The sequence below is a fragment of the Pogona vitticeps genome, chromosome 3 (genome assembly GCF_051106095.1).
Source record: "Pogona vitticeps strain Pit_001003342236 chromosome 3, PviZW2.1, whole genome shotgun sequence".
Taxonomy (NCBI): domain Eukaryota; kingdom Metazoa; phylum Chordata; class Lepidosauria; order Squamata; family Agamidae; genus Pogona; species Pogona vitticeps.
The window spans coordinates 165,020,122-165,041,354 of record NC_135785.1 but is presented as its reverse complement, the minus strand read 5'-3'; the positions used below and the strand labels follow the sequence as shown (position 1 = coordinate 165,041,354).

The 21,233-nt window shown below is 41.0% G+C and overlaps 1 protein-coding gene and 1 non-coding gene across 2 annotated transcripts in view; both read left to right on the top strand.

The window, feature by feature from the left end:
- The window catches only part of NALF1 (NALCN channel auxiliary factor 1), a 484,400-nt gene that overhangs the window by 78,842 nt on the left and 384,325 nt on the right, over window positions 1-21,233 (top strand). The gene's annotated exons all lie outside the window — the stretch shown is intronic.
- On the top strand, window positions 11,813-11,979 carry LOC140706212 (U1 spliceosomal RNA). The gene has a single exon (XR_012085879.2). It is a non-coding gene; the product is annotated as a U1 spliceosomal RNA (small nuclear RNA).

Genomic DNA, 21,233 nt, shown 5'->3' with positions numbered 1-21,233 from the left:
GGGCTTGCCCGCCAACATGAGAGACCTCCCTGGGGGTCCTACCACTGTGATCAGCGCCTTCCCAGCTCTCAAAGGGCTTGCTCCGATGTCGGGCGGAAAGCCCTTTGAGAGCTCCGAAGCCAAAAAGGCATGAAGAAATTTCCCGCCCTTTCTCCCTGCCTTTTTGCATTTGGAGCTCTCCAGTGTCAGGGGGAAAGCCCTTTGAGAGCTCCGAAGCCAAAAAAGCAGGGAGCCATTTACAAATGGCTCCGTTTGAAAAAAAATGGCATTGACTTGCAAACGGAGCCTCGACCTTGTTTGTAGGTCGAGCGCCATTCGCAAGTCAATGCCATTTTTTTGCGAATGGAGCCATTCGTAAATCGAAAAGTTCATATCGTAAGTTAAGGGTTGACTGTATGGCTTAATAAGAAGCTGATGGCATACACCAGGATCCAGGTCTATAGAGCCTGTGTCCTGAGCACCCTCCTGTACTGCAGTGAGTCCTGGACCCTTTGTGCCCAGCAGGAGAGGAAGCTGAACACCCTCCATATGCGTTGTCTCCAACGCATTTTTTGTAACACCTGGCAGCATAAAGTTCCAAATAGAGTAGTCCTAGATTGAGCTGGAATTTTTAGCATGTATACATTACTGAAACAGTGCCCTCTACATTGGCTTGGGCATGTCGTGAGAATGGCTGATGGTCGGATTCCAAAAGATCTCCTTTATGGAGAATTAGTGCAGGGAAATTGCCGCAGAGGGAGACCACAGCTGCAATACAAGGATATCTGCAAGCGGGATCTGAAGGCCTTGGGAATGGACCTCAACAGATGGGAAACCTTGATGTCTGAGCGTTCAGTCTGGAGGCAGGCGGTGCATCACGACCTCTCGCAATTTGAACAGACACTTGTACAGCAGGCTGAGTCAAAGAGGCAGTCCCGAAACAAGCAAAACCAGGGAGCTGGACAGGGGACAGATTGTATTTGTCTGTGGAAGGGATTGTCACTCTCGAATTGGCCTTCTCAGCCACACTAGACGCTGTTCCAATACCTCCATACAGAGCATGTTACCATAGTCTCTCGAGACTGAAGGACACCTACTACTACTACAGTATGCTTTAGATGTACATTATACCTTCAGTTCTTCAGTCCCCTTACACCTATCCATGAAACATTTGGGAGTGGGTGAAAATTTCATTGCTGTTCATTTTTGGTACAAAGTTACTAACTTTGCTTACCTTTTGTGACAGTGAGTATGATCAAGATTCTTCCACTGAATTCCTCCCCATAATGCTTCAAATGAGCCAGAAGATTTGTCACATATCTTCCTCTTCCTCTTCCTAGCTTAGTCTTGATTTTATAATTTTACAATTACAATTTCCCCCCTTCCGTCTGAATCATGACTGCTAGCACTTACTCTGGGATGGGGTGGAGAGAGCTTTAATTCAATGATTGTTGGTGTAAGTTTCTTTCTGACTTTGTTCCAGGTCTGTAGGAATTGGTTGCTTCTACCTGGCAAAGGTTTTGTCCATTTAAGTGGCAGAAGTGGTGGGACAAGCAAACAGGTGAAGTTATTTTCATTCTTCTTGCCAGTGGCTCTATAGTGTACAGTTCACATGGAGTCATTTTTTAGACAGAAAGAAAGGCTTGTGTTATTCTTTGGGAAATTTGTCATGCTCAGATCTGTACATACTACTGTACATGGCCTGTGTTTCCTCGTCTTTTTCCTTTTGGTTGCAAACCCAGCATATTCTAGGAATCACCAGAAAAGTCAGTCTGGTGTTTAGTATTTCTTTTGACATCACAGATTAAACCCTTTCTTGAACTCAGGGAAGGCATCAGTGGAACACCTAGAGGCAAATGTGGCATAATTAGATTTCTGTAGACAAAAGCTTCCTGGGTACCCAGTTTCTTAGGTAATAGAGAGCAGAAAAGAATTACGAAAAGGGGAGTGGGAGTTGGACTATTGTCTGTGGCAGCATTGTCCCTTGGGAAATACTGGTCTATGACATCCTTCAGATGGATCTAGAATGAAGAATAATGTTTTTATAAAACAAAATAATAAAAGTAAACTGCTAAGGTATCAGGATCTTCTGACAATAACTCTTGCCCTAGATACATTAGCACAGAAGGAGTTAACACACTGCGGGAAATCTAGTGCTGCTGAAAATGGAATCTCCCTGCTAGGTTCTCCTCTTCTATAACACATACATAGGTTTTCCCTGTGTCCTGATGGCATCATGTTGTGTATTGCCCTGGCAACCAGTGATACAGAGCAGAGCTAGGGAAATGCACACAGCTCCTCTGTTCATGTAGCCACTTAAAAGAAAAGCAATAAAATAAAATAAAATGCCTATGCTACCTATTTTCCTATAGTTAAAGCAAGTACTGGAAAACATTTTTTTTGTTTTTTGTTTTTATCTATTAGATCATCAGAAACCCACTTGTTAGGTATCCAAGGGGCAAGCCTCCCCCCACCCCAGGTTTCAGTGAATTGCTGAAAAATCTCAGGTTCTCAGGAGTGGTGGAATCAGCAGAAGTGTTAGTACATACAGAGGACTTGGGGAACAAGGGCAGTTTCTGTTGAGCTGCAGTGATTATTCTTTTTATCTCTCTTGGATGTGCACTCAATTTGGAGGATAGAATGTGGTCTCTCATAGTGGGCTGATGCCCTCGTGCTCGGCTGTCTGTTGCAAAATGTGGCATGATGCAGGCAATGCCTTTCCTTTATCCAGCTTCTATAGCAAGCAAGCAGGGCAAGAGGGTTTAATAACAACCACGGGTAAAGGCTGGATACTGAACCAAGGCAGCATGTATTACATTGTTTCTCTCTTTAGGAAATGTGCTTCTTCAAGTCCTACAGAACATTTCTCCCACTGAGCCTGGAATATAATAGGTCAAGTAAATATCCTCCCTCCAAGCCAGAGTATGGTTCCCTCCTCGTGCAGAAAAACTTCTCAGTCCTCTTGTAACATTTAAACAGCTGTCAAATTATGAGTGCAGAATTATGGCTAATGCCATGGTGGTGTGGAGGGGAAAGCTAATGGCATACATTTATTAAATATAATAATCTGTACATAGATTAAAAAAGAAATAGTATTAACGTTCCACTAAAACAACAACACGGTTTGAACTGATACGAGTCGTTAAGCACTACATATTCTTAGAATATTAACACAGATTTAACTTGGAGGATTTTTCAAATACTTTTGACATATTTGATACCTTTATGTTGTATGCAATATTTATTGGACAGCTAGGCTAAAATAAACCAAAACAACACTTTAGAACTCATGTACCCCTTTCAACCTGGCTGCTGATTTGTAAACAACACAAGCAAAGTACAGTACTTCTTTCAAGTTCATTCATCTTTCTGTGCAAGTAAGGCAAATAATATTTATTTTATTGTTAACTGATTGAGTATGAGATGCATGTTGTGTTTAACTTTGCTGTTCTTAAAATATGGATCCTGTTTAAACACATGCAATCAAAAAGTAAATGAGTAGGGATTTGTTTGAATTGCCTCATTAGATTCCAGCATCTAGATGGAGAAATCCTAGTTGTTTATATTGCTGCATACAATGTTTGTTCATTTGAGATGCAGTCTTCTCCCATGTGGTTCTAGTGTATTTGGTATATAGTGAATGTATGTTACATCCTCCTGCTGTTCTATCTAGCACTGGAATTTTAAAACTAATATTGTTAGGGGAAAGAATGTGTTGAATACATCTGTATCAGCTGCATGCATTCAGTCAGAGATATTTATGGAGCAACTAATCTTGTAGTGTGACTGAAGTCTGTTAATGGCAGTTAGACAAACTTTAAACAAATTGCAGCATATAAGGACTGAGGAAATTAATCGTTTATTCTAGTTTCTCAATTCCAGGGTATCATTCAGGAAGGGAACTGTGTTGATATTGATAAGGCCTTCATTTTATGTTGGTTTTTAATTTACATGGCCCGCAGATGACTAATACATTTGCTAGACAACAATGTCTCCTTACTTAATATTGGTTTCTTTCTGTGGTCTTAATTTTGCTAACAAATTTTGCAAATAAATGTGGACTTCTCGGAGTAGGAACTATTTTTAGTGCCTGTATGGTAACATCCATGGTTACGGTGCTGGAGCAGTATTTATTTATGACTGTTGCTAATGGAAGTAATGGTTCTTTTAAATACTCAGCTGACATTTTACAATAGCCAAGGTCTCTGAATAAGCCATATTTGAAATGTTACTAGAACCAATAAGGAGTGGACAGTCTTTAAAATAACATTTGTCATAAGAGACATATTTTATAAGTCCATGTACTGATTTATGTTTCCGATTCACATTTCAAGTTCCGTTGCTTTGCTGCCTTACTAATAAGGTAAATCTCCACTGTTCCCATTTTATAGATGGAAAATGGAAAGAGACAGAGAATGAATCTTGGTTTATACATACAGTTCTGTAGTAACTAAAGTAATTGTTTAAGAAGTAATGTAGCTAGTAGTTACATTACTTCGTAGTCTAATGAGCAACAGCTAAGTAACATCGCATTAGTTTCAAAGTTATGTTTAAATAGCATTTTAAGCATGATTAAAGGCATTTTGACAGGAAATGTTCATTCAGTCCTGAGCAGCAAGTGAAGCATTTTTCGAAATCCGAAGTAGAAAGGGACATATTCTTGGCTTTTACTTCTGTCTTTCTATACATGTTACATTTTGTATTATATTTCCAAGGTGAAATATCAGAATTGGCCACTGGAGGGACTCACAGAATATCCCCGTGTATTTTTTCTAGTCTGTTAGTCTAACAGGAGCCTTGTTTCTGCAGGATCAGTATCTGCAGCCCTGTATTCAATATACAAGGGGGCCTCCTTGTGGCCTTTGCCCTGCCCCTTGTATGTTATCGATAGGGTTCCCTCGTCTACATAGTTTCGGTCATCCACGATATATCATGGAATGGATCCCCAGTGCATATGAGAGTTCTACTAAAATTGCAATACATTATTAAGGGACGTGGTGGCGCTGTGGGCTAAACCGCAGAAGCCTCTATGCTGCAGGGTCAGAAGGCCAGCAGTCGTAAGATCGAATCCACGCGACGGAGTGAGCTCCCGTCACTTTGTCCCAGCTCCTCGCCAACCTAGCAGTTCGGAAGCATATAAATGTGAGTAGATAAATAGGTACCATCTCAGTGGGAAGGTAAAACGGCGTTCCCTAGTCGCGCTGGCCATGTGACAACGGAAAACTGTCTTCGGACAGGCGCTGGCTCTACAGCTTGAAAAGCGGGATGAGCAACGCCCCCTAAAGTCGGACACGACTGGACTGAAAATGTCAAGGGGAACCTTTACCTTTACCTGTTAAGGTCCAGTGCAACAAACCACTTATGCAATTTGGAAAGTGAATATAGTAACAGTAACCTGCATGCAAAGAAATTATGCATGTAACATTCCATGTTCTGCACCAGACATTGTTTTAAAAAGTATTGCTTTGAAAGCACTACCATGTTTGACATAATCTTTTGCACTGTTTAAGAAATCTGAAAGGTTCATTCTTTATTTTATAGAGTGGTAGTTTAATTTATTCAGCAGCATCAAAAGCCGTTCACTATTAATCAATTTCTGGGCCTCCTTCAAAGTGTTGAATTGATTAATAACCTGTTCACTATTAATCAATTCTGGGCCTCCTTCAAAGTGTTGAATTGATTAATAACCTATGTGATCAATAACCTATGATAAACACTCCCCTACACATGGTCTAGTTTTGGACAAGGTGCAAGGAGGAAATCCAGTGCAGTTTCCAGTTTTATCACCAGTTGTGCAACGGTTTGGCAACCAGTTGCCAAATCAGTTGCAAGGCCAGCTGAAGAATTGGTTGAATACAGAATGGCTCGATCTAGCACACTCTGTCCCCCAGCTCATATTATGCTACATTTACGCCAGAAAAATGGGCAATCCAAAAGAGCTGTGGAGGAAAAGCTAGTTTATATTCTAGAATTAAAAAACGAAACTTAAAATTACACCATAAAATTAAAATTTCTTCTGTTCCCAGCCATGAGCTAATGCAGGGCACAAAGTAGGAGAAAGACACTATCACTCCATTGCCTTTAGTACATTAAGTAAGTATTCACACCATAGCTTGGAATATAATGTGTCTCAAGAAACTGAGCATTATCACTCATCATGTTTCAGCAAGCCAGTCAATTGCCACTTTTAATTTTAGCTGGAAGGCTATCTTAATTATTGAAGTATTACTGCTGTAATGAGATACCCACAAGGTTAATCTATGTCATGTTTAGGATAAATGCTCGATACCTACTGGTAAACGATGGCACAAAGGCCTGACAAAGGCCCATCTGCTCAGATGAGATGACTCAAGATTGTTTTCTTCTTGTGTGCTGTCCCAACTCTTCTGTGTACCCTGATAAAGTGAAAAGAATGGAATTGTAACCCCTCTGCCGTGTCTGTTTTGCCTATTTTGCGGAAGAGTGGTGGAATACCTATGTTAGCTTCAGTAGAGAGGTTAGGACGACGAACAAGAAGAAAAACACAGGAAGGCACAGACTAAGGCAAAAGTTATCAGGAAGTGTCTCAGCACTAGTGATGTTCTACATGGTGGACCCCAGAGCAATTTAATGTTGCAATGATGAGCAGGTGCAAGCATCAGACTCCCATACTTCTCCTCTTCCTGTGTGGGGATAAGGTATTCAACTTTCATTTGCAGTTTTGAACATGTTGAAGTTTCCTGTTGTGTCTGAATATAGGAAAGGGTCAGAGCTCAGAAATGTTACTTTTTTGGATTACAACTCCCCATCTAACTTGTTGGGTTGTTCTGGTAATTTTAGTCTAACTTTTCAGGCTTTAGAAATTATGATTGAAACAAGTTCTAAAGTCATTGTTTGCTCCTGGTTTGTTTAGTCTAACTGATTTGAACAAAATAGTGTTTCCCATGTGGGGAGTTGTGTGGTTTGTTTCAAAACCCACATGAAGGAATAGGGAGTCTGAGGAATGAAAACTACAGAAGTCTGAGGCAGAACTGGGAGAGTTATTTTCAGAAGAGATCTTGTTGTGCTATTCCACCTTTACTCTTTCTGGGAAAGCACTGTATTGTGTTATGCATTATTAATAAGTTGCCAAGCCTGAGAAATACAGTGGACCCTTGACTTACAGACGGCTTGACTTACAGACTTTTTGAGTTACAGACTTCTCTGGCCGCAAAATTTAGGTTTGACTTGCAGCCTGAGAATTGACTTACCGACCAGAAAAAAACCAAAATGGAACAAAAACGGCCTATTACGGGATTAATCGGTTTTCAATGCACTGTAGGTCAATGGAGACTTGACCTACAGACATTTTGACTTGAGAACCGCCTTCCAATACGGATTAAGTTCTCAAGTCAAGACCCCACTTTACAGGAAAATATTATCTGGTACCCAGTATGGTGCAGTGGACAGAGTGACAGCCTCAGGAGACCTAGGTTTTCCTGCTGAGCCATGGAAACTGATTGTGGCGGAATGCCCACGTCACTCCTGTCTGTCATAGCTGAAATTCAAGTACAGGAGCCTATGAGAAGACAGGAGGGGCGGAGCCAAGGAGACAGAGAGAGGGAGGCAGTTAGAGAGGAGAACTGGTGAGAGTTAAGGAGAGAGAATATTAATGAGTTGGTTAATGTGAATAAATAAATACAACACCTGAATAAGCAAACATGTAATCAAATATAAGAAGTTTAGTGAGTGATCCTAAACAATAATAAAAGAACATCTGTGATTTAAAAACCAAAAGATAAATAAACAAGTTATATTGGCAGCACGTGTCTGATGCATATATGGTGCACTGTGGATGAGAGATCCACTGGTGGTAGCGGAAGAGAGAGTAAATGACCCTGAAACAAACAGGGAACACTGGGTGGAATGTCACACGCATGGCGTGTGTGTGGACATGGCAAAACCACTCCGTAAATACCTCATTTATCTTGAAAGCCTTATTAGGGTTGCTATAAGTTGGCTTTGACTTGATGGCACAGAACAACAACAGATTGTCTGGTATTCTCTAGTGGCTTGTTCTGACATTACATGCACAATACACAAAAATACAGAAGACAACACAGAATATCCCTTTTTCCCACTTTGTTTTCTGATGTCTTTGACAACAAATTTCCCAGTCAGGTAGCTGAGTGTGAAATGCAGCATGTTGGAATCAAACTTCAAGGTAGGCAAGAGTTTGAGGGTGTGACGGGGGGAAATGTGAGTGAATCTGATGTGAAGGTGCAGCCAGGAAGTTGGGTTTCCACAATGTTAATTTTTCTTCTGTCTACCACAGAGGAATCAGCAGAGAGAAGGAAGGAAACTTGCATTCAAAAGCCTTGTTTGCCGCTTACTACAGTAGCTCTGCTTTGGCCATCCAGATTTGCATAAGGCATGGTTAGAGCAGAGGTGCTTTAACAAGCTGGAAACAGGGCAGATCGATAACACCTCCTGCCTCTCTGATAACGTTGTCCTCTTCCTCTGCTGATCCCCCACTTTTCCACCACCCTCCTTGCCTGGCTGCCCTAGCAGTAGATTAGCAAGCTTTTAAAATGAAAGAAAGAAAGAAGCAGTATGGGAGGGGAAGATGAAAACAGACTCAGGCACTAGGATTGTAAAGGAGAGGATTCAAATGGCAGCCAACTTCGCTACTGCCCTGTTTCTCTCACTGCTGCTGTAGCCAGCTGGAGTGGCTTCAAATACAATGGCTACAACTTCCTCCACATTGACTCAAATGATCACACTGATTGAACTGACGCAAATACACTCAATTCCAAAATAGTAGGAACTCAAGTAGCAGAAGAAAAAAAAACCCTACAGATTTGTGGGATGGAGACTCCAAGCTGATCCACATGGACTTGTACATCATACTGTCAATGAAAAATAATGTGAATCTGACTGTCCCAATCCCTGAGCATTTCTTCTATTATTTGTCAGTGTAGTTGCACCCTGAGAGAGGCATTTCTTAAGGGTGTTAATTCAATCAGGGCTCATAACAAAATGCCTGTCTATCGATTTTCATCCACCTGGTACTTTCCTGAATATATCCAACAGGAACACAAGGCCACCATCTGGGATTTAAAATGATATGTTAGAACATCTGGCTTGACCCAAGATATTTGGGTGCCTGCAGTGGACTGAACGCTGATGCCTCAAAATGCCAAAAGTTATAAGTGAAGTTATTTTTGGTGCAAAACTCAACATACCTCAGATACCTCTTTTCATATCTCTGAGTAAAAATAAATAAATAACAGTAGCAAATTAAATAAAAATTGCTTTTCTTTCACGGCATCTAAAATCTGTTGTGAGGAAAGAATGCCCATCAGCAATTAACTGCAAGCAGTTTCCAGCAATTAAATGTAATGAAGTATTTCACTATACCGAGCAAAAATATTTACATTCTTTGTTAATGCGGTTTTAATAAACCAAAGTCACCCAAAGAATAGCAGCTATAAACTTTGTCACTGTTAATGTTCTGTCGTCTTTATTGCCTTTATTTTTTAATGTTGAGAGATGGGGAGGAATGATTTGGAACAGGGACATGCTACGTTAAGTAGGACAGCCAGGTGCAAAAAGAGGCCGCCTCTTTAAAGAGCTGCTTATCGAGAAGAGGAAAGCTTGTTTTAACAGGAAGGAAATTAACATTGTCACCCTAGCTGTATTTGCTACATTTTCTAAATAGGCAGAGATTTGGATTTTACTTTCAAGAAGCACTTGTTCTATTACTTGTTACTCAAATTGATAGGTACCTTATTAGCATTGTGTTGCCTTGGTTTCTTAAAAATAGCAAGTGGAATCCTACCCCTGAGTTACACATGAGTGAGAGGCAGCCAATTGCCACACATTAATGGACACTCAGAGAACATTTAGTTGAGTATAAACCCAAAGAGCTAAAGCTATGCTGGCTTTACATTTAAATAAATTCCAGACCCAATATTGAGGTGTTACCTTTAGAGGCCAACCCAAAAGGTATAAAAAAGGTGCAGATGCACACAAAAAAGTACAAAAGCTTTCAGGAACATTTCCCCTTCCTCAGGTGACGGCTGGAGATGGATGGGGAACAGAGGGAAGGGAAGATCAAGTGAGGTTAACCTTAGCTCCTCCTTGCCTCCATGCTGTTCTAAGGTGTAATGAGGAGAGTGATGTGGCAGACAAAGGAATCCATTTCATCATGCAGTGCATTGTGGTTAGGCTGTCTCCTGACTGGAAGGTATAGTGCAGAAGATGGGAATGTTTTAGGTAGAATGAAAAAAGGGTTCCCTCTATAGTGTAACCATTTGGCACTTTCAGGCAGCTTCTGGCACTTCTGAGACAGCTGGAAGTCCCACATACTTCATGGGCAGCTGGATGAATTTTTAAATGGCTTGAAGCAGGCCATTTCTCAATATTACCTTTCTGGAACTCAAAACGTACATGCTAGCATAGTTTTCAAATAATCTACACATAGCATAAAAAGAACCCTGCCTTTAAAATGCCCAATTCACATTATTTTGTGCTTTCAGAAGTCATCACAAAATAGATTTTTCTGGCATCCTGTTCTGACTTGAAATCATATTAATGGTGTGTTGATGACCCAGCTTTGCCTAGAAATAAATCATGTTATCCTTCAGATCTATGGGAGCACAAGAAGAAAAAGATTTTTCACATAGAATTATGCTCTCTTTTGGGAAATAAACAGAAGTTACAGGCTGCAACTGAAAAAAATGTGTATTTTTCTTCACTCCTAGTGATAAAGTTATGGCAGCATCCTAAAAATACTTTAAAATGCGATAACAGTTTTTCTAGAATTTTTTTGCAGCATCGTTTTGGGCAACCGGTTTCTTTACATTTCAGTAAGGATTCAGTTTTTAAAAATGCTTAAGTCTAATATCAACCAAAATTAATTCTTACATGAGGTGGGGATACTTGCATTGAATTATTGGGTATTTTTTTGACCCCATGAAAACTGAAGGTTAGCAGCAGTATAGATTGAGGTTAGAGTCAGAATTTAATGTAGCTACAGTGGTGCCTCACAAGATGATTGACTCGCAAAACGATGAATTCACTAAGGTAACACTAAGGTTATGTTCTCTGCAGCACATGCTAATTGTGGGCGGAACAACTAGCATTAGCTAGGTGTTCCTCCCACAGTCCTCTAGTGCATAGGTATTAGCATATTTGGCGGAACGCCTCCTCCCACCAAGGTCTACCTGGATCACCCACGCGAGTCAGGAGGTGAGGCTGAGGAGCCTGACGCCGAGAGAGGCCCGGAAGGAGAAGACACGAAACCGGGCCTTCTCGGCAGTGGCTCCTCGCCTCTGGAACAATCTCCCTCTGGCGATTCGCGCGGCCCCCACGCTGGGCACCTTTAAAACCCAATTAAAAACATGGCTGTTTATTGAGGCCTTCCCTCCAGCCAACTCTTGGTTTTTTCTTACTTTTCCTTTTTATTTTTACTGCTGTTCTTGTTTGATTATTATGTATTTGTCTATGTTTTATTATTTGATTTTATATTTGGAAGCCGCCTAGAGTGGTCCGGTGGGCCAGATAGGCGGGGTATAAATAAATAAATAAATAAATAAATAAATAAATAAATAAATAAATAAATAAATAAATAAATAAATAAATAAATAAATAATAGCATATGCTAATACCTGTGCACTAGAGGATTGTGGGAAGAACACCTAGCCCCTGATGGGGATCCCGCGGGGCACCCCAAAACACTGAGGAGCTCTCTTGGCCTCTGGCAGGACTGGGGCTGTGCAGCCCTGTACTGAGTGGGAGGTGTAGCCAGGGGGTCACCATGACTTGGGGGGTCAGGGGACAGAATGGGGTAGGAGATGCAAGGGCTATTCCAAGTCATACTTTGCAGGGGAAATACCATGTTATAAAAATGGTTTTTTCAGGGGGAGGCTCATCCATTGCACTTGTGGTATGTTGCTGATCCCTATGATTTCCCTAAATGTGGGGAGCTCAACTGCATAATGTATAACCCTGGTTTTTCTAAATTCCTTTTCATCTCTATGTTTCTCATCAGGACCTATTTCAAAGGTAGCAAGTCCTGATGATGTTTTATATTCCATTTTTTTCTTTTTTTCCTCCGTGGTAAGGGATCAGGGCAAATGGAGTTACCATTGTCAGGAGCCCGGATCTTCTTTCTTTGTTGCTGGAGAGAGAAAGAGGGGGAAGGCTGTCTGAGACCCATTGAATTTCCAAAGGCAGAGCAGGTGAGGGGATTGTTTTTCCCCCAAGATGGTATGGGGAACTGTGGTTTGCAAGATGATGTCTTCTGTGATAATTTTTGCAAGACAGTGATTTTTTTTCCTCAATTGGAATGCATTAAATAGATTTCAGTGCATTCCAATGGGGAACTGGGCTTTGCAAGATGATGTTTACACAAGAACAGCGATTTTGATTTCCATGGAATGAATTAAAATCATCTTGCGAGGCACCACAGTATTTTGTATTTGTTGAACCTACTTGGTATTCCAGTGCCTCCTGCCTTATACAGTGGACCCTCGACTTACAGACGGCTCGACTTACAGACTTTTCGAGTTACAGACTTCTCTGGTTGCAAAATTTAGATTCTACTTGCAGCCGGAGAATCGACTTACAGACCAGAAAAAAACTAAAATGTAAGCCGCCCAGAGACCTTTGGGTAGAGTGGGCGGCATATAAACTAAATAAATAAATAAATAAATAAATAAATAAATAAATAAACAAAAATAGAATAAAAACTGCCAGTTATGGGATTAATTGGTTTTCAATGCATTGTAGGTCAATGGAGATTCGACCTACAGACTTTTCGACTTGCAGCCACCGTTCCAATACGGATTAATTCTGTAAGTAGAGGGTCCACTGTACTAACCACCTGACAACCAGGGTATGTCACTTTTGCTTCTTGGCAAAGTTTACTGAAAAAAAACATGGCTTCTTTTTTTTTTTTTTTTTTTTTGGTCCCAATACATGACACCAGCTGGGATTTTTAAAAAGTACACTGAATCAAAAAGTGCAATGGATTTCTGGACTTTTTTTGTGTGTGGGGGGGTGTCCTAGCTGGATTTTCTCTGTTAAGAAAGCCACCTTGTGTCCCCTGAGCTGCCTTGAGTCCTCTCATTAGGAGAGAGATGGTCTACAAACGGTACTAAATAATAGTCTATGGAATGCCCTCCTGACTGAGATTCATCTGGCGCCGACACTGATGACATTTCGGCGCCAGGTCAGAACCTTCCTGTTCCAGAAGGCTTTTAATTGAAATAATATCAACTGTGGGTCTTGATGGCAATTTTTAGAGTATCTATTTTAACTGTATTTTAATTGTTTTGTCTTTTTCTTTTCTTTTTATTTTATTTTGATTGTTGTAAGCCTCCCAGAGACTTTTGGGTAGAGTGGGCGGCATATAAGTTAAATAAATTAAAATAAGAAAGAAAGAAAGAAAGAAAGAAAGAAAGAAAGAAAGAAAGAAAGAAAGAAAGAAAGAAAGAAAGAAAGAAAGAAAGAAAGAAAGAAGGCAGTTACATTGCTAACACTCCCACACTGAATTTGGGTTTAGCTGTTTTGAATCGCTCTAAAAATGGGTGAATACACGACGTGTGTGTGTAAGAGTGGATTAATTTGACAGAGAATCATGTTTTTGAAGCAGCAGCAAGTTTTTGGGTTGGAGGGAGAGTGCACTCATCTGGCAAGGGTGTCCCTTCAAAAACACTGGATTAAATGTTTGTTTCAAGGGAATGCAAACAGTGATTCAAACACCATGTGACTGCCACATGACTTGGATTACACCAACACATATTCTGAACTATTGCTTTGATGTAAGCAAGCCCACTGGAGAAAGTCGTGCATGGTCAGTGGCTGAAAGCTGGGGACAGTGTCACAGAATTTGTCACTGCAGAACACTATACCCCTGGAATTCTGTGGCAATAAATTGTCCCATACTGGTGCATAACAGTTAAACAGTTTGAAGTTTTGTTGATGTAATTGGAGTGATACAACCATGTGCTTAACTCTCCCTGAAACTGACAACTTGCAAATATTGTGGCTAACACTGATGGAAGAATATGCATAGTTTTCTTGGTACTTTACAGAAACATTTTGAGGTAGATGCATGTCTATGTACCTCTGCCAGGAATTCCAGGAAGGAGGAGAGCAATTTTTAATTCCATTGGGTGAAATCAGTCTCTCAGTCTAGACTAACTCATAGTTTATGAGGATAAAATGAGATTATCCAATTCTGCAATTTAGCAACACACAGTATTTGTTTTATCTGTATTCTCCAGAAGCTCCAGGCCGACAAATAGTGGGGGTGTGACTAACATGTAAAATAATCTGCATAGTGTTTTCCTTGAACTAGCAATATTATATATTTTTATTCCATTAGATCCTTATTGGGAATTACCTTGAAGAATGAGTCCTCAGTATTTCATTTACTTGCATCTACAGAATACGTTAATCAAATTTTTTTGGTAGGTTGGGATCACCATTGTGTGAAAGACCGTCTGATTTAAATTTGTATTCCAACAGAAACAAGAAAACTATGTGTGGAGTGATATGACATGAAGCAAGAGGGTCAATACGTTCAAGGGTTGATGTTAATTATAGTAGAAATACAGCAGATGAGAGGAAGGTGCGTAACTATTACTATGTGTGCTTCAGATTTCTCACAGATACAGGATAGTTGGTACCTGGCTCGACAGTAGTACCTGTGAGAGAGACTGAGGTGTCCTGGTGGACCACCACCTAAGGATGAGTCAGCAGTGTGCTGCAGCTGCCAAGAAAGCCAACACAGTCCTAGGCTGCATCCACAGGGAGATAGCATCAAGTTCATGGGAAGTGATAGTACAGTACCACTCTCCACCATGCTCGTGAGGCCACACTTGGAGGGCTGTGTCCAGTTCTGGTGACCACAATACAAAAAAGACCCTTAGGCCCTGGAAGGGGTGCAGAGAAGAACAACCAAAATGATAAGGGGACTGGAAGCCAAATCCTAGGAAGGAGGACTAAAAGAACTAGGTATGTTTAGCTTAATGAAGAGAAGACTGGGGGGAGCCATGATAGCAGTCTTCCAATATCTGAAGGATTGCCACAGGGAAAAGGGCATCAATTTATTCTCCATTGCACCTGAGAGTAGGACAAGAACCAATGGGTAGAAACTTGTAAGAGGGAAATCCAACCTGGAAATAAGGAGGAATTTCCTGTGGTGAGAACTATTAAGGTGTGGGACAGCTTGCCTCCTGATGTTGTGGGTGCCCCATCGCTGGAGGTTTTCAGGAAAATATTGGACAGCTATCTGTCAAGGATGATATGAGGTCCAGGATGGTATGAGGTCTCCTGCCTTGGGCAGGGGGTTGGACTAGAAGACCTTCAAGGTCCCTTCTAAGCCTACAATGATTCTGTGATTCTGTGCTTTGTTTTAATTTAAGGCTGCTCCACTCAGCCTGTGAAATGAGAAGAAGCCAAGAAGTGGAAGCAAATTGGAAGGATTTTTATAGATGAAAACTGTAAATCAAGGGTTAAGCATCCTTATCCTAGAGCAGTGGTGGTGAACCATTTTGGGCTCTCATGCCCAAACTGGGAAAAACAACAACGAGGCAGCGGCATATCCGGAGGACCCGGAAGTGGAAGTGGTGGCAGAAAGGGGAATCCCGACATGGAGGGGCCTCATGGCCCCTCTGCTGCCAGCGCCATTTGCTCCGGATCCGCCTGCTGAAGTGCCAGCACCCGCTGCAGCTGCCTCCTGAGGTTTGGCTGCACAGGGGGGTGGAGGGAGTAGTGATCTGGCAACCTATGGCTCACGTGCCAGCAGAACGGGCTCCACGTGCCATCCGTGGCATGCATGCAATAGGTTCGCCATCGCTATCCTAGAGCATCCTGAGTCTCCATTGCACATTTCCTTGCTCCATAATTCACATTAAGCCACCCTCAGGTGTTTGGAAAATACTTGCTTGATGGGATAATGTTTAAGTTCCTTCCTGTGTATTGAAAAAAGGAACAATACATTGCACAGCATTTCAGACTCTATGCCCTAGGGTAACATAGTACTGAAAGGGTAGTTTGTTTTAAAGAGTTAATTGTTTTGTTTTATTCCCTTCAATGATGACACCAGACCTCATCAATACAACTTCAGTACTGCTGGTGACCCATGACGTTCTTGTGGAAATTGACATTCACTACATTCAGTCCAAGAGGAATAAATTAGAGCAGAGTAAGGTCCCTAGAGGTGATGGATACTGTTCAGGCATGAATCCTTAAGAGAATGAGGAAATAGCATATTTAAATGTACAAGGCTAACCTACGGCATCGATCTAAGTGTTCAGAGATTAGTACTTGGGTTATGTCAATAGACAATGACATTTCTTTACATTGTGGTACTGCTGGCCAGCAGCCAGAACACGTTTTGATATGATATTTCTCCTCTAAGAAGGCTGCTTAAGATGTTGCATTGGTGACTGATGACCTCTTGCAAAAATTGAAGGTGTAGGACCCATTCTATATAGGTCATGTGAAGTTGATTCTTGTGGCTCTTAGGGGATTTATCCATAGGATTTCTTAGAAATTGCATCAGCCCAGTGCCTGGAAGCACACAGCTCATTCAGGAACGCAAAGCAACCCTGAGTACAGAAATTCAGTGGGGAGCATTCACTGGTCTCCTATCCAGGTAAAGAGTACTATATAACACCATATAACACCCGCAGCTACTTTTTCTTTGAAGTAAAAATAGCAATGCAGAGCATATTTTTAAAAAGTGTGAATAAGGTAGTTTGGCCCTAAGACAACATATCTTATTGTTCAGGCATCCAAGAAAACAAGGATCTACACTTTTATAAAGCTCAACCAAATTAAATCCCAAATTTTGGAGATGGCCATTTTGGCAGAAGGTTTAGGGCTTCAGTCACATCCTTTTCTAGGCCTAAAATCCTGTCCTTGTTAGTTTCCCCACCTACATGAGCTTTAAAATGATTTGGGGAGTCTCATGGGTGACTTATAGCTATAAATCAGCATTTAGCTATATTTTATTTTTTTATGTGATTAATTCGAGAGGGAACAAAAATCTAGTGGAATGTAGAAGAATGAAAATATAGATGGCCTAGAATCTGTGCCATGTATCACAGAATCTTCATTCATGTTCTTATCAAGTGCTAAGGCAGGTGGGTAACCATTCTGTTACTCCTGACAGAGGAAAGAGGGAACACATTCAGAATTAGCAGTTCCCTTGACCCCAGGGGACATTATCTTCTAACTGTCCAACATGGTGGTAAATTGTTTGTACGCATGTTAAAGCATGACTGTTTCTCCCCAGTTAAATTCATCTCTGCTGTCTGTTTTAGGAATGGGCTACAGGGAAACCCTCAGCAGCATTTTTGCACTCCACCAGATAAAGTAGATTTTTTTTTTTCAAAAAAAGAAGGTTAATTTCTTACTCTGGAGGCCTCCAGGATCAGCTGGCGTTGTATCAGGGATCTGGGGTGGGTCTTAGGTCTTGCCATATTTGAAAAGCAAAACCATCCTTGTTCAACCACTTAAATAGCTAAAAACTGCCATTTTCAGGCTCTGTGCAGCTGTTGCTTTGGCCGGGGGGAGGGAATGACAGATTCTGTTCCCAAGCTCCCAGCCCCCGAGCTTGCCTACCCTGGTCTTCAGTCGAAGTGGATGCTTGGATGTATTTCTGGGCTGGTTTGATATCACAGTAAATTTATTCTTAAACCTTTCTGTAATACTGCACTGTGGTTGTAAGGGATAAATAAAATATGTGTACAAATGGACGGGAATGATACTTGTGGCATAGCTAAGCAGGAATGGGGCAGCAGTTCTCAGTGATGTAGGTGCTAATCTAATCTCCAAATTAGTAATCTGAAACTAAAGAGGAAGTGGAAATTTAGGGAGAACAGCCGTATTCTACTTTTGCTTTCATATTTAATGTCAGTATGCAAATACAAGGGGGGGAATCATTCAAAAATAGTCAGTGGCTCCTGGAAATCAGGAGGCAACAGCAAGATTATGCACTAAAGTTGATAGCATGGGTTTGTCCTCCAGGAATAGGATTTGCAGAACTGTGTGCCTGAGCAATTAGACTTGGAAATGAAACCTGAGTTTACTTCTGATTAAGGTTCCCTCTAAGGTATGTGCCTGTGTGCGTGACGCTCTGCCTCCCTCCACACATTTTTCCTCTTCCTCTGTCCAGCAATTGTTTTCAGTCCCTTTGGTTCTGGTCGTGATGGAACCCTACACGTGGGGAGGCCGAGTCTTGTGTGTGCTCATGCATGGGCAAAGTCGTCTGTGTAAGAGGTGGAGCCCCACCCAGCGGGGCTGAAAATTAGAGGGTGCATTGCCTCTGATGGTCCATCATGAAACAAAGCAAGCTAATTTGCAAAATACAGAGGTGAGAAAAAGGATTTTGCCTGGATATTCAGCTGTAATTCAGCTGTTCGATCTTTCCAGAAAGACAAATGACTAATGAATCTTGTTTGCAGCTTAACACAGCAGTGCAGTCTATATTGACAGACAAAAGATATTTCATGTAGTACGATGTATTCCAATGATGTTTTAAGTTCAAAAATTTAAAGCGTTAATGTGACCCATGTATTTATATACACAGATATACTGGTTTATTCATCAGGGAGGTGTGACTGACATACAGGTCCATTTTGAACGTCTGTTAGTAACAACCTGGGTTTGTCTGTGCATAAGATATGAAATGGTTTAGTAGCTGACCTACAGTGAGTGCTGTATTTGACCTTTGGCTCCATCTCGTATTGTGTACCTGTTTAACTCAGTTTGGTATAAGCCTTGTTCTTACACAGTTTTGCTCTAATCTAGACCTGTCAAGTCTCCCGTATTGAAAGGGAGGCTTCCTGTTCCTTTCCCTTCTTTATTCTGTTTTTGAACTAGAATCTTACTGTTTTTGTTCTTAGCTCTTTACAAATTTAATATCACTTTGTCATTTAAACCGTTTGGAACGTTCAAAGCAAAACTTTGTGACATTGCTTAGATCCTCTGCAAGCCAATATTTTCGACTGGAAAGCAGTCTGCATTTTATAGTACAGTACTTGGTTAGAAATTAGATGATAAGCTTCTTAGTAGAGGGTACAATATACTGTATCATCTTTTGTGAGGTTTCTTTTTTCACACAGTGTCTTCTGCTTTCCAAATTTAGTTATTATCTACTGATTCTCAGCTATAGGCAGATCACAGATGAACAGTCGCAAACAGATCTAATATAATGATAATTGGCCATAGAATTTGTCAACATGGTAAGTTTGTAATCCTAATTATTACCTAGAAGTAGAGCCCTATGGCGAGCAGACATTAGATGTGATACTTAATGTTAGTGGTACGCAGTATCTTCATATTTTTGTTTGCCTTTAGTTAACACTTAAGGATATTGATGAAGCTTCCTGTGGGTTTATTGTAGGATGATAAGAACTTCTGAATTGAGACAGTGACCACTGAAGACGTTCCAGACTGAATGAATAATGCACAAGTAATAATCAAACACGTAAAATGCAGAAAGCTAGAATATTTCAGCCATAAATGAGGAATGAAAAGCACAGATTATATCTGGTCATTCAGGGTAAAATAAATGAGAATGGCGTGCAGAAAAAAAAGAATATATTGAATGAAAAATCTGGGAGAATGGTTTGGGTTCAACAAAGCCTCTTTGTCTAGAGATCCTGAATCCAGAATGAGAACAGTCATGATGATGTCCAACCACCACTAGGAGAAGAGCAAGACAAGGAAAAAGAATGAAGGGAGGCATCAGATTCAATAGTCCGGTTTAATCGCTGTAAAAAGAACTCTTCCTTTATGCTTCTGGTCAGATGCTTGAGCACAGAAAAATTGTTTGCATCACAACTGCGCCACTTTCTTGAATTTGGGTTCTACTCTCGAGTTTCCATTATTCAGGTAGTTGTGTAGCTGTAGTGGTTGTCAGTGCTGTAGAGTGAGTGAGCATACAGAGTGTTAAGCAAGTGTGGAGCGTTATATCTAACTTCATAGCATTGCACTTATTATTAGGATGCTTACTAGAAATGGGCATAAATTGGAAAACTGGTGCTTTGTGATGATTTGTGGTTAACCGTGAACCACCAAGAGCCCCTGGAAGAATGAAACAGTTCATGTTTGGTTTTTCTGGTTCATGCTGGGGTTGACTACCTGCCCTTGCCGCCTCTGCTCCATCTCTGCTGTGACCATGGTGAACGCATGCTCAGAGGCAGTGGCAGGCTCGTTGAAGGGAAGCCGGACGCAGTGCCTCTGAGGATGGCACTGGTTGCAGCAGAGGTGGTTGCGGCAGGAGCAGGTACATGGAGGCGATGGGAGAAGTGGAAAGGGGGTTGGTGGGCATCCCCTTTTGCCTACGCAAATGAAATGCCATATGGGAAAAAAGTCTGGCATTTCATTTTGCTTCAACACAATGGGATCCCCAAACTGGGTCGTGAAATGAACCACCTGATTTTTTTCAGGGTTTGTGGTTTGTTTCATGCCCATCTCTAACGCATACCCTCATATATGAATTTGGAGTGAAACCAGGAACTTTGGGTTCATACTAAGAATTCATTTCTGTTAAAATGTATTATCACTTCAGAATATTTTAATATCTCAATCTGTTGAACTGTGATTTGCATAGATCATTCTGTTTCTGTTTGTTTTTAATCGCTCCAAGTCATTTCCAAAATTAGGTTTCCCCACCTATCATATCTTCCCCCAATTGTTATTGGATTTGTTTTTAGCCCTGTGCCAAGAGTCAAGGAGAGGATGGCATTATTCTATTTTTCTCTCCCCCCCCCCCTTTTTGGTATATTTACCAAAACAAGTCCAGAACTTAAAGCCCTTTCTTGGGTTGGATACAGACCTAATAATGCTTACAAGAGGCTTGTTGAAATCATTGGCACTAGTAATGACTCATTTAAATCCCACTGATTTCAATGGGTCTTCTCTTCTTTAACTTTTGTGGTCACAATTAGAGATGGGAACTTCATATTTGTCAAATACGAAGCTTGCCACCATAGGTAACCAGTTCAATTGGACCCTCTCCCCTGAACACAATTAGCATGCTGGTTTTAGAAATGAAGACTCATAATGTCTCAGTACACATTGTATCACAAGGGGAACTTGAACCCCCTTTTTATTTGCCCACTATGATGGTAGTAATCAGAAGCCCTTTTTTGAGTATTCCTCACCATTATGTTTACATTAGTAACTGTTTGAGGAAAGGAGTGTCTTTTGGTAAAGGGCTAAACTGTGATAAATTTCATGTGCCAGATCAAGACTTTCTAATAAGAATG